The sequence below is a fragment of the Apus apus genome, chromosome 2 (genome assembly GCF_020740795.1).
Source record: "Apus apus isolate bApuApu2 chromosome 2, bApuApu2.pri.cur, whole genome shotgun sequence".
Classification (NCBI taxonomy): domain Eukaryota; kingdom Metazoa; phylum Chordata; class Aves; order Apodiformes; family Apodidae; genus Apus; species Apus apus.
In genome coordinates, this window is record NC_067283.1 from 48,927,889 (window position 1) to 48,940,031 (window position 12,143).

A 12,143-nucleotide genomic window follows, 5' to 3' on the forward strand; every position below is an offset into this window, starting at 1 on the left:
TTGACTAAGAGTTGACTAATTTCAAGCAAATGCAGAGAAAATTTAATTTTATGCAAAATACTTAGAAGATTAAGATATACATCCTGCAATACAAGTCACATCAGTCAAGCTGTGGAATGCCTGTCGAAACACCAACATAGACTTACTCCACATTAAGAATGCCAGTGAACCTGCTTCTCTCTGACTATCCCATGTTGACAGACATTTTCAGTCAGAAGCTGTTTTGCAATTACATCTATTCCTCTGTTTCAAACAGCAGCCACTAAATCTTTTTCTACAAATCACGTTTATCCATTTCTTTGATAATATCCACATTATCTGCCTCCTCAAAACAAAGCATAGAATTATTCACTATGCAAATACATATTTCAGTACAGTGCACAGAAAAGATGAGCATAAACATGGTTATCTCATCCTCTAGTAACTACCAGGCCATACCCAAAGATTCACATTGCTTCTTTGAGGAAAAGAACATTCTGAAAAGTAAGTAAAAGTACTAAAGAACTGCCATTTATTCTGTCCTCTCTTCCCCAAACAGAAATAGTACTAACTGCCATTAATTTCACTAGGAGAATCAGACTCACAATTCTATAGAATGGAATGGTATGGCACGGAATGGAACAGTTCAGCTCCATTGGAAGAGACCCACAACAATCAGTTAGTCCAACTGCCTGACTGTTTAAGGGCAGATCAAAAGTTAAAACATGGCATTAAGGGTGATGTTCAAATGTCTCTTGAACAGACAGACACAGGGCATCACGTCTCCAGGAAGCCTTGACTGAAAAAGACCTTAATTTTGAACAGAATAGGGCCAGAAAAAATGAGTAATTTCTTAAAAGATCTCAAAGTGAAGCCCACATGGCTCTGTACACAAAAGGTGATGGCACTGCTCAGAAATGTCATTTAGCTTTACACTTGCAGAAGAGGAGGCAAATCCTAAATGAAAGGAGACACACTAACTGGGAGTATCCTTTAGGTTTCTGTGGTTATGGTGCATCCTAACCCTAGGTAGCTGCAGGCTGCCAAACAACAACAGTAGAGGAGATCAGCAACCATGTTACGCTCCTAATTGGTAAATAGATGTTTACTCAGCTGAGTTTCCACCCTACAGAAAAAAAGTGTGTTTATTTGCTGACCAGTTATCTGACTTACAGATGAACTTTCTCAGGATAGCAAATAGATGAGTCTGCAACAGCAATACTAAGAAGATTTTCTTAAATCATTGACAACAACACTTTTCAGAAGGATTGAACTCTGAATAAATACTCTCAGCTGGTATTCAGTTTTCAAAGATACTGCTTTTTTTGTGGGCTTAAACAGGGGCTCTTGCCTCAAGTTTGGTACCCTTTTCACTACACCAGTTGAGCTAATGACAGATAATGCCTCTTCCTACACACCCTGTCCTGTCAAAGGATGGGGCTTCTTTACTGGTGTGTACACTGGGCACTCTGCAGAGTTTCAAAGCAAGACAGAAAAAATAGTGAGATGAGGAAAATGGAACTATGAAACTACCATGAGTGGTAGCCCAGAAAGCAGTCGATCACACTCCAAATAAAGAAGGAAAAAAAAAAAATAGGATGACAAAGAACCACCTTTGCCTGCAACTTCTCAGACTGTTCTACGCGTTTGTAGAAAGGACATGGGGCATCAAATCCAAATTGAAAGGTTCCCAAACATCAGCATTTCTTCTGACATGGCCAGCCTGACAGAGCACCCCTGGACTTTGCTCACTCAGTGCCTGACAGCCCCATGAGAACCACCCAATAACTCTGTGCTTCTGGGTGCCCCATGGAGGGAAGGAGGCTTTGGGTGGATTTGACCTTTCAGGCTCACTCCTGCTGAAGTGGACAGATTGAGTGCAAAATCATCTCTAGCCAGTGGAAATCAACAGTCACATTTATGACCCTGTTCTTTCCTTTCCAAGAAAAGTGTTCTTAACTGAGCTGCTGAATTTGGACACTGAATGTGCCCAACTCCTTTCCATTTACTTTCCACCTTGAGCTAGATCGCACTGCCGGAACAATATTGTCCTTAGGATTGTCTGTTCCAACAGTCTCACTTGGAGATGTGCATGAAAAGGAGAGATGGTCCCCATGAGAAGCATCAGAAGAAATAATCAGAGGGAGAAGTCCAGAACCAGCAAGGCAGGACATGTTCCCGTGCACCTGCTGCCCCTCCCATCACATGAGCCACCCAGCCTAGACTTGCTAAATGGGCAAGTGCAAACCCTAAGCCACAGGAAGCATAAATACAGGAAGCAAAGCATTACTGCACTTCAAATATTGGTTCTGATATTGTCTTTATTAGAGCAGCGCTTGCATGATGTCAGACATGTTACTTGCACATGAAATCTCCCTCCCTGCAGGACATTTTCAGAGCAGAAGGAAATGCTGGCTATTGCCTGGGCGGCAGGTCGTGTCCCAGCCAGCCAAAAGCACCAGGCAAGGGTGGCCAAGCACAACACATCTTTACAGCTTCCTCCTTTATTCCTACAGCAGCTGCCCAAAACATGGCTGTCAAAGGGCTGTAGAGAAGGAAGACATATGTGGCATGTGTTTGGTCAGGTGTCTCCAGCGCTACGATGAACTTGAGGCCATCTGAACCTGAGGGTGTGAGCAGAACCGCTGCACCCGAGGGCTGTGAACAGCACTTGCTTTGTACTGAAAACCACCACACTGAAGTGCCTCCTGTGGGACTGGTGTGCATAGGAAAACATTTGGGATGAGAGAGAAGCCCCAGAGCAGGTCGTCAACAGCCGTATTTAAAAAAGGAAAGCCAAGAAATTGTTAAAGAAAAACACCAAGGAACCATGGTCCGTCTCATCACACTGAGCTTGCATCAGAATGTTGAGATTCTTGAACGGAACAGACAGTCTGGCAGCTTTCTGCACTCATTGCACCAGTTTTGCAAAGTGATTAATCACCAAGTGTGTGCTACAAGGTTGTTGGTTAATTGTTGGCTATTAGGGGTGGTCCCTGGGCTGCAGGGTTGGTTTCTGGCATGGCCAGAGAAGAGTAACAGAACCGGGTTCGTCCTTGGGAGCTGGTACAGAGGAGGCACCAGGGATGCCCAGTAGCTGTGCCCACTGCATGGCCACCAAGGGCAGGGACAAGCCCCCTGGGCCTCCCTGGCACAGGGACTGCCTTGGGGCCAGCACCCCACAGGCCTCCCTCCCAAGCGTGCTGGGCAAGGGGCAGTGGGTGGGGCTGTGCAGGGCAGACTGTGTCACCCCCATGTCACAATGTCACCCCCAGCAACGCAGCAGTCACAATGCCCCGGGACAGCATAAGAGGAGGCATCCTCCTGTGCTCTGGTGCCAGAGCTGGCCTGGGGGGCAGCCCAGACACATCCCAGAGGAAGCCCTGGAGGAGCTGGGCAAATTACTTGCAAGGGGGCGAGGGAGAGAGACCAGAGGCTGGACAAGGCTGCTGGAGATGAGAGCCCTAACACATGGAGGTGCCTAAAGCTATCAGGTTTTTTTTTAGCTGGACAGCTGTGAAGACCAAGGGTATGTTTTTTTGAGGAGTCCTGCAGAGCTCACCATCCTCTTCCCCTGTGGAGTGATTGGCATCAACTGTAAGAAAGATTCTTATCCCCAAGGTCAATCAGGTTGGGGACATTTGCCCATTCTTGGAAGCACCTGGCTTGCTTCCAGTTGAGGGAGAATAGGGCTTGGGTGTCTCCTGGGAGGCGTGACCAGCCCTTGGGAGGAGGAGGCAGGTCTTGCTCACATGCTCAGGGAGCAGCCGATCGCCAGCTCTGCTGGGGTCAGGAAGGAATTTTCCCCCGGAGCAGATTGGCCCTGGTCCCCGGGGGTTTTTTGCCTTCCTCTGCAGCATTGAGCTTGACCCCTTGGCAAGTCTCCTCTGGCCCACTGTGGCAGGTCACTGCCTGCTGCTCATGCACCACGAAGATGGCCCCTCGTGCCCTGCAGCTGGGGGGAGGAAGGCTTTTTTCCCCCCACAGTGGGCTAGTAAGTGTCCCCGGGGGTTTTTTGCCTTCCTCTGCAGCACTGAGCATGGCCCCTTGCCAGGGCTTCTTTGGGCCCTTTTGGCCAGGTGCCTGCTGCTGCTGCTCCACGAAGGTGGCCCTCGTGCCCCACATTTTGGGGGAGGAAGCTTTCTTAGACTCCCAGGGTGGGCCCCAAGGGTGGCCCCCAGGGGTTGCTTCTCATCCTCTGTAGCACTGAGCAGCGCCCCTTGTCAGGGCACGCAGGAGAAGGAGGCCAGGAACAGCCAAAGTAGAGTCAAAAAAGATTCCAAAAAGAGACAAATACCATCCAAAAGACTAAAATTGTATCTAAACAGATTTCAACTAGAGGAAGAAAAGAACAGAAAAAAGAGTAAAAGCGATACTAAATAAGAATACAGCTGGAAATGGCAGAGAGCACCCAGAGAAAGACAAAGAGATTATAAAGTAACATAAATTAAAGCAGAAGTTGTGTAGAGGCCAGGAAGGAGGACAGGTAGGAGGTGGCACCCAGGAAAGAAACCAGGAAGACTCAAAGTACAATTGAAAAGGAAGTAGAAAAAAACAGTAGATTATAAAAGGCAGAACAAAAAGCTAGACTAAAGAGCCAAGGGTGCGTCCCCGGGGTTGCTTCTTGTCCTCCATAGCATTGAGCAGCTCCCTTTGTCAGAGCTCCTCTGGGCCCCTTCAGCTTGGTTCTTACCTGCTGCCCTTGCACCTCAAAGGCACCACTCATGCCCTGGCTCTCTAGAGCTCTCTTGCCCAGTGCATTTTTCTAGGAGGAGTGAGCTCTGCTATTCCCTTGGCTCCATTTCCCCAGGACCAAACAGAGCTAAACAGAGTCCAAATAGAGCAAAACAACGCCCAACTAGAGCTAAAAATAGTATAAAATGGAAATACACAGAGTTCAAATGCAGCCCAAGAGTACCCAGAGAGCTCGAGAAAGAGCTTGGAGAGATACAAAGCAAGTAGGGAGTAAAATAGGAGGAGAGACTAGAGGAAGAGGGCATTGCAGAAGGAGGCCAGAACAGCCAAAGTAGAGTTATAAAAGAATCAAAAAGGAGACAAATACACAAATACACAAAGAAGTAATGAAAAAACAGAGTAAAAGAGAGACAAATTAGAGTGCAGCTGGAGCTAAAGGAAATGCCAGAGAGCATTGAGACAGAGAGAAGGAGAGTACAGAATAAAATGCAGTTAAACAGTGACGTAGAGTCCAAAGAGAGGCAAGAAATGAGAAAAGTCAGGTAGTGAGAGGAGACAGAGGAGAATCCAAGTACAGTAAAAAAAAATATGCAACAGGAGAAAAAAAACACTCCAGAGGAGTCCAAATACAGAAGAGAAGTCAAATTAAGTTAAATAGGGTCTAGAGAAAAATACAGTCAAGTAGAGTCAAAGAGGAGCCCAGTACAGGCCTACAGGCTACAATAATATCAATATAGAAGCTCAAGAAAGGCCTTACAGAGCCAAGTAGAGATAAATCAAGTTCCAAACAAATTCTCTAGAGTTCAGAAATTGTCATTAGAGTCAAAACCAGTCAAATCCAGTAACCAGGATTTGAAATAGGCAAAGACCAAAAAAAGGAGACTAATAAGCAGAGTAAAAAAGCAGAACAAAAAGCTGACCAAAAAGCAGACTAAAAAGCTGACCAAAAAGCCTGACTGAAAGCAGACTAAAAAGCCTGACTGAAAGCCAGGCAAAATGCAGAACAAAAGGCCAGACTAAAAAGTAATCTAAAAAGCCAGATTAGATAGCAGTCTAAAGGCCAGACCAGAGTTCAGATTTTAAAGCCAGAATTAAAATCCAGACAAAAAAACAGACGAGAAAGCAGACTAAAATGCTGGCCAAAAAGCCAGATAAACAGCAGACTAAAAAGCCAGAATAAAAATCCAGACTGCAAAGCCAGAATACACAGCCAGACTAAAAAGCAGATTTAAAAAAAACCCACAAAAGTAGACTGAATTTGACTCAAAGAGAGTTCACTTGAAATCCAAATGAACTCCAAATGAAACCTATCTGGACTCCAAATGGAATCCAACCTCAAGGGTGACCCACAGGGGTTGCTTCTCATCCTCTGTAGCACTGAGCAGTGTCCCTTGTCAGGGCACGCAGGAGGAGGCCAGGAACAGCCAAAGTAGAGTCAAAAAAGATTCCAAAAAGAGACAAATACTATCCAAAAGACTAAAATTCTATCTAAACAGATTTCAAATAGAGGAAGAAAAGAACAGAAAAAATATAGAGTAAAAGAGAAAAAATAGAGTACAAGTCTAGTCAAAGGAGATGGAAGAGAGCACCCTGAGAAAGACAGAGAGTAACATAAAATAAAGCAGAGTTGGGTAGAGGCCAGGAAGGAGGAGGACAGGTAGGAGAAGGCACCCAGGAAGGAGACCAGGAACGCTCAAAGTACAGTTCAAAAAAAGTAGACAAAAAAGTAGAGTATAAAGCTAGAGTATAAAGGCAGAACAAAAAAAGGCAGAACAAAATGGTATACTAAAGAGCCAGAGAGAAGGAAAAAGGCAGAAGAAATAAGCTAGACTAAAGAGCCACACTAAAGAGCCAGAACGAACTTGACTCAAAGTCAGTTCAAATGGAGTCCAAACGGACTCCAATGGGAGTCTTACTGGACTCCAAAGGGACTCTAAAGAGAGTCCAAAAATCTATTGAGAGAGAAATAGGGTCCAAGATAATAAAATACATGCAAAAAACAGCCCTAAGAATGCCCAGCAAGGAGAAGTCAGTGTAGAGTCAAATGAAGCAGAATAAAGTCAGGGAGAGTTCAAACAGAGTCAAGGAAGGAGGAGGCAAGGCAGGAGGAGAGGAGGCCAGGAAGGAGACAAGGAAGACTCAAAATACAGCCAAAAAGAGTCCAAAAAGAGAATCTGGAGAGTACCAAATAGAGCCCAAATGGAGTCAAATACAGTTAAATAGGATTTAGAGTCAAAGAGAGTACAAACAGAGCCCTAAGAGGCCAATAGACTACAATAATGTCCCTACAGTGGCTCAACACAGGCCTAATAGACCCAAGCAGAGATAAATCAAGTCCAAAGTCAGGACTTCAAAAACTATCATTAGAGTCAAAAGGAATCACATACAGTAATACAGATTTGAACTATGAAAAGACATAAAAAATAGACAAATGTAGAAAAAAAGGTAGATTATGAAGGTGGAGTGTAACGTAAGAGAGCTAACGTAGAGTGCAAAAGCTGAATGTAAAATTCTGTAATAAAGGTGAAGTATAAAGTTAGAAAAAAAAGGTAGACAAAAAAGACAAAGTATAAAGGTAGTCAAAAAAGGTAGGCAGATAAAAAAGGTTGCTAGACAAAAGAGACAAGAAGAGTATAAAGGTAGACAAAAAAAACAGCAGAGTATAAAATTAGGAAAAAAAGTAGAAAAAAAAGGTAGGAAGACAAAAGCGGCTGGTAGACAAACAAGGTGGAGTATAAAGCGAGACCAAAAAGGCGGAGTATAAAGGGAAAGTGTAAAGGGGAATGGTAAAGACAGTGTAACGCAAAGCATAAAGAGTGTAAAGGCAGAGCCTAAAGGTAGACACAAAAGGTGGAGAATACAGTTAGAATGAAATGCAGAGACAAAAGACAAACAAAAAAGGTAGAGTGTAAAGGCAGAGTGTAAGCTTCGAAAAAAAGATGCAGAGTAAAAATGCAGAGTAAAAATGCAGTGTAAAGGCAGAAAAAAAAGTTGGAAGAAACAGTAAGACAAAGTAAATGGAGTACAAAGTTGGAATAAACGGTGGAGGAAAAACTGAGAAAAAATGTAGACAAAAAAGGTAAAATATAAAGGTAGTAAAAAAGGTAGGTACATAAAAAATGTAGAGTGCAAAGGCAGAGTGCAAAGGCAGAGTGTAAAGGTAGAGTGTAAAGGTAGAGTGTAAAGATGCAGACTAAAGATGCAGACTAAAGATGCAATGACAAGGCAGAAAAAAAAGTTGGAAGAAAAAGTAAGGCAAAATACATAAAGTACAAAGTTGGAAAAAGAGGTGGAGGAAAAACTGAGAAAAAATGTAGACAAAAAAAGAGAAAGTATAAAGGTAGTCAAAAAAGGTAGGTACATAAAAAATGCAGAGTATATAGGTAGAGGGCAAACGTAGAGTGTAAAGGTAGTGTGTAAATGTAGATTTCTAAAGGTAGAGTGTAAAGGCAGAGTGTAAAGATGCAGAGTAAAGATGCAGAGTAAAGATACAGAGTAAAGATACAGAGTAAAGGAAAAAAAAAGTTGGAAGTAAGACAAAATACATGGCATACAAAATTGGAACAAATGGTGGAGGAAAAAATGAGAAAAAATGTAGGCAAAAAAGGTAAAGTATACAGGTAGTTAAAAAAGGTAGGTACATAAAAAATGCAGAGTGCAAAGGCAGAGTGCAAAGGTAGAGTGCAAAGATGCAGTGTAAAGATGTAGTCTAAAGATGCAGTGTAAAGATGGCAGTGTAAAGATGGCAGTGTGGCAGTGTAAAGACGGCAGTGTATAGACGGAGTATAAAGTTGCAGAGTAAAGATGCAGAGTAAAGGCAGAAAAAAAAGTTGGAAGAAAAAGCAAGAGAAAATACGTAGAGTACAAAGTGGGAAAAAAGGGTGGAGGAAAAAATGAGAAAAAAGGTAGACAAAAAAGGTAAAAAGGTAGTCAAAAAAGGTAGGTACATAAAAAATGTAAAGTGTAAAGCTAGAGTGCAAAGGTACGGTGTAAAGGTTGGGTGTAAAGGTAGAGTGTAAAGGTAGAGTGTAAACAGGCAGTGTAAACAGGCAGTGTAAAGATGGCACAGTAAAGATGGCAGCGTAAAGATGGCAGTGTAAAGATGCAGAGTAAAGATGGCAGTGTAAAGATGGCAGTGTAAAGATGCAGAGTAAAGATGGCAGTGTAAAGATGGCAGTGTAAAGATGCAGACTAAAGATGGCAGCGTAAAGATGCAGAGTAAAGATGGCAGCGTAAAGATGCAGAGTAAAGATGGCAGCGTAAAGATGCAGAGTAAAGATGGCCGCGTAAAGATGGCAGTGTAAAGATGGCAGTGTAAAGATGCAGAGTAAAGATTGCAGTGTAATGGTGGCAGTGTAAAGATGGCAGTGTAAAGATGGCAGTGTAAAGATGGCAGTGTAAAGATGCAGAGAAAAGAAGCAGTGTAAATATGCAGAGTAAAGGCAGAAAAAAAAGTTGGAAGAAAAAGTAAGACAAAATACTTGGAGTACAAAGTTGGAAAAAACGGTGGAAGAAAAACTGAGAAACAATGTGGACAAAAAAGGTAAAGTATAAAGGTAGTCAAAAACGGTAGGTACATAAAAAATGTAGAGTGCAAAAGTAGAATGTAAAGGTAGAGTGTAAAGATGCAGTGTAAAGATGCAGTGTAAACAGGCAGCGTAAACAGGCAGCGTAAAGACGGCACTGTAAAGATTCAGAGAAAAGATGCAGTGTAAAGACGGAGTGTAAAGATGCAGAGTAAAGATGCAGAGTAAAGATTGCAGTGTAAAGATGGTAGTATAAAGATGCAGTGTAAAGATGGCAGTATAAAGATGCAGTGTAAAGATGGCAGTATAAAGATGCAGTGTAAACATCCAGTGTAAACAGGCAGTGTAAAGATGCAGTGTAAAGATGACAGTGTAAAGATGGCAGTGTAAAGATGGCAGTGTAAAGATGGCAGAGTAAAGATGGCAGAGTAAAGATGGCAGAGTAAAGATGGCAGAGTAAAGATGGCAGAGTAAAGATGGCAGTGTAAAGATGGCAGTGTAAAGATGGCAGTGTAAAGATGGCAGTGTAAAGATGGCAGTGTAAAGATGGCAGTGTAAACAGGCAGTGTAAACAGGCACTGTAAAGATGGCACTGTAAAGATGGCAGTGTAAAGATGCAAAGTAAAGATGGGAAAGATGACAGTGTAAAGATGGCAGTGTAAAGATGGCAGAGTAAAGATGGCAGTGTAAAGATGGCAGTGTAAAGATGGCAGTGTAAAGATGGCAGTGTAAACAGGCAGTGTAAACAGGCAGTGTAAACAGGCACTGTAAAGATGGCACTGTAAAGATGGCACTGTAAAGATGGCACTGTAAAGATGCAGAGTAAAGATGGGAAAGATGACAGTGTAAAGATGGCAGTGTAAAGATGGCAGTGTAAAGATGGCAGTGTAAAGATGGCAGTGTAAATAGGCAGTGTAAACAGGCAGTGTAAAGATGCAGTGTAAAGATGCAGTGTAAAGACGGAGTGTAAAGACGGAGTGTAAAGATGCAGAGTAAAGATGCAGAGTAAAGGCAGAAAGAAAAAGAAAGAAAAAAAAAGAAAGAAAAAGACAAGATACATGGAGTACAAAGTTGGAAAAAACAGTGGAGGAAAAACTGAGAAAAAATGTGGACAAAAAAGGGAAAGTATAAAGGTAGTCAAAAAAGATAGGTACATAAAAAATGTAGAGTGCAAAGGTAGGATGTAAAAGTCGGGTGTAATGGTAGGCTGTAAAGATGCAGAGTAAAGATGCAGAGTAAAGATGCAGTGTAAACAGGCAGCGTAAGCAGGTAGCGTAAACAGGCAGTGTAAAGATGCAGAGTAAAGATGGTAGTGTAAAGATGGCAGTGTAAAGATGCAGAGTAAAGATGCAGCGTAGAGGAAAAAAAAAGTTGGAAGAAAAAGGAAGACAAAATACATGGATTACAAAGCTGGAAAAAACAGTGGAGGAAAAACTGAGAAAAAATGTAGACAAAAAAGGTAAAGTATAAAAGTACTCAAAAAAGGTAAGTACATAAAAAATGTAGACTGTAAAGGTAGGCTGTAAAGGTAGGCTGTAAAGATGCAGAGTAAAGATGCAGAGTAAAGATGCAGAGTAAAGATGCAGCGTAAAGATGCAGCGTAAAGATGCAGCGTAAAGATGCAGCGTAAAGATGCAGCGTAAAGATGCAGCGTAAAGATGCAGCGTAAAGATGCAGCGTAAAGATGCAGAGTAAAGATGCAGAGTAAAGAGGCAGAGTAAAGAGGCAGAGTAAAGAGGCAGTGTAAAGAGGCAGTGTAAAGAGGCAGTGTAAAGAGGCAGTGTAAAGAGGCAGAGAAAACAAGCAGTGTAAAGATGCAGAGTAAAGATGTAAAGATACATAGTAAAGATGCAGAGTAAAGATGCAGAGTAAAGATGCAGAGTAAAGATGCAGTGTAAAGATGCAGTGTAAAGATGCAGTGTAAACAGGCAGCATAAAGATGGCAGTGAAAAGATGGCAGTGAAAAGATGCAGAGTCAAGGAAAAAAAAACGTTGGAAGAAAAAGTAAGACAAAATAAATGAAGTAAAAAGTTGGAAAAAACGGTGGAGGAAAAAACTGAGAAAAAAATGTGGACAAAAAAGGTAAACTATAAAGGTAGTCAAGAAAGGTAGGTATATAAATGTAGAGTGTAAAGGTAGGGTGTACAGGTAGGGTGTAAAGATGGACAGTAAAGATGGCAGTGTAAAGATGGCAGAGTAAAGATGGCAGAGTAAAGATGGCAGAGTAAAGATGGCAGTGTAAAGATGGCACTGTAAAGATGGCACTGTAAAGATGGCACTGTAAAGATGCAGAGTAAAGATGGGAAAGATGACAGTGTAAAGATGGCAGTGTAAAGATGGCAGTGTAAAGATGGCAGTGTAAATAGGCAGTGTAAACAGGCAGTGTAAACAGGCAGTGTAAACAGGCAGTGTAAAGATGCAGTGTAAAGATGCAGTGTAAAGATGCAGAGTAAAGATGCAGAGTAAAGGCAGAAAGAAAAAGAAAGAAAAAAAAAGAAAGAAAAAGACAAGATACATGGAGTACAAAGTTGGAAAAAACAGTGGAGGAAAAACTGAGAAAAAATGTGGACAAAAAAGGTAAAGTATAAAGGTAGTCAAAAAAGATAGGTACATAAAAAATGTAGAGTGCAAAGGTAGGGTGTAAAAGTCGGGTGTAATGGTAGGCTGTAAAGATGCAGAGTAAAGATGCAGAGTAAAGATGCAGTGTAAACAGGCAGCGTAAGCAGGTAGCGTAAACAGGCAGTGTAAAGATGCAGAGTAAAGATGGTAGTGTAAAGATGGCAGTGTAAAGATGGCAGTATTAAGATGGCAGTGTAAAGATGCAGAGTAAAGATGCAGCGTAGAGGAAAAAAAAAGTTGGAAGAAAAAGGAAGACAAAATACATGGATTACAAAGTTGGAAAAAACAGTGGAGGAAAAACTGAGAAAAAATGTAGACAAAAAA

The 12,143-nt window shown here is 42.0% G+C and overlaps 1 protein-coding gene across 5 annotated transcripts in view; it reads right to left on the minus strand.

The window, feature by feature from the left end:
• STARD3NL (STARD3 N-terminal like) overlaps positions 1 to 12,143 on the minus strand; it is a 48,511-nt gene that overhangs the window by 13,575 nt on the left and 22,793 nt on the right. The gene's annotated exons all lie outside the window — the stretch shown is intronic.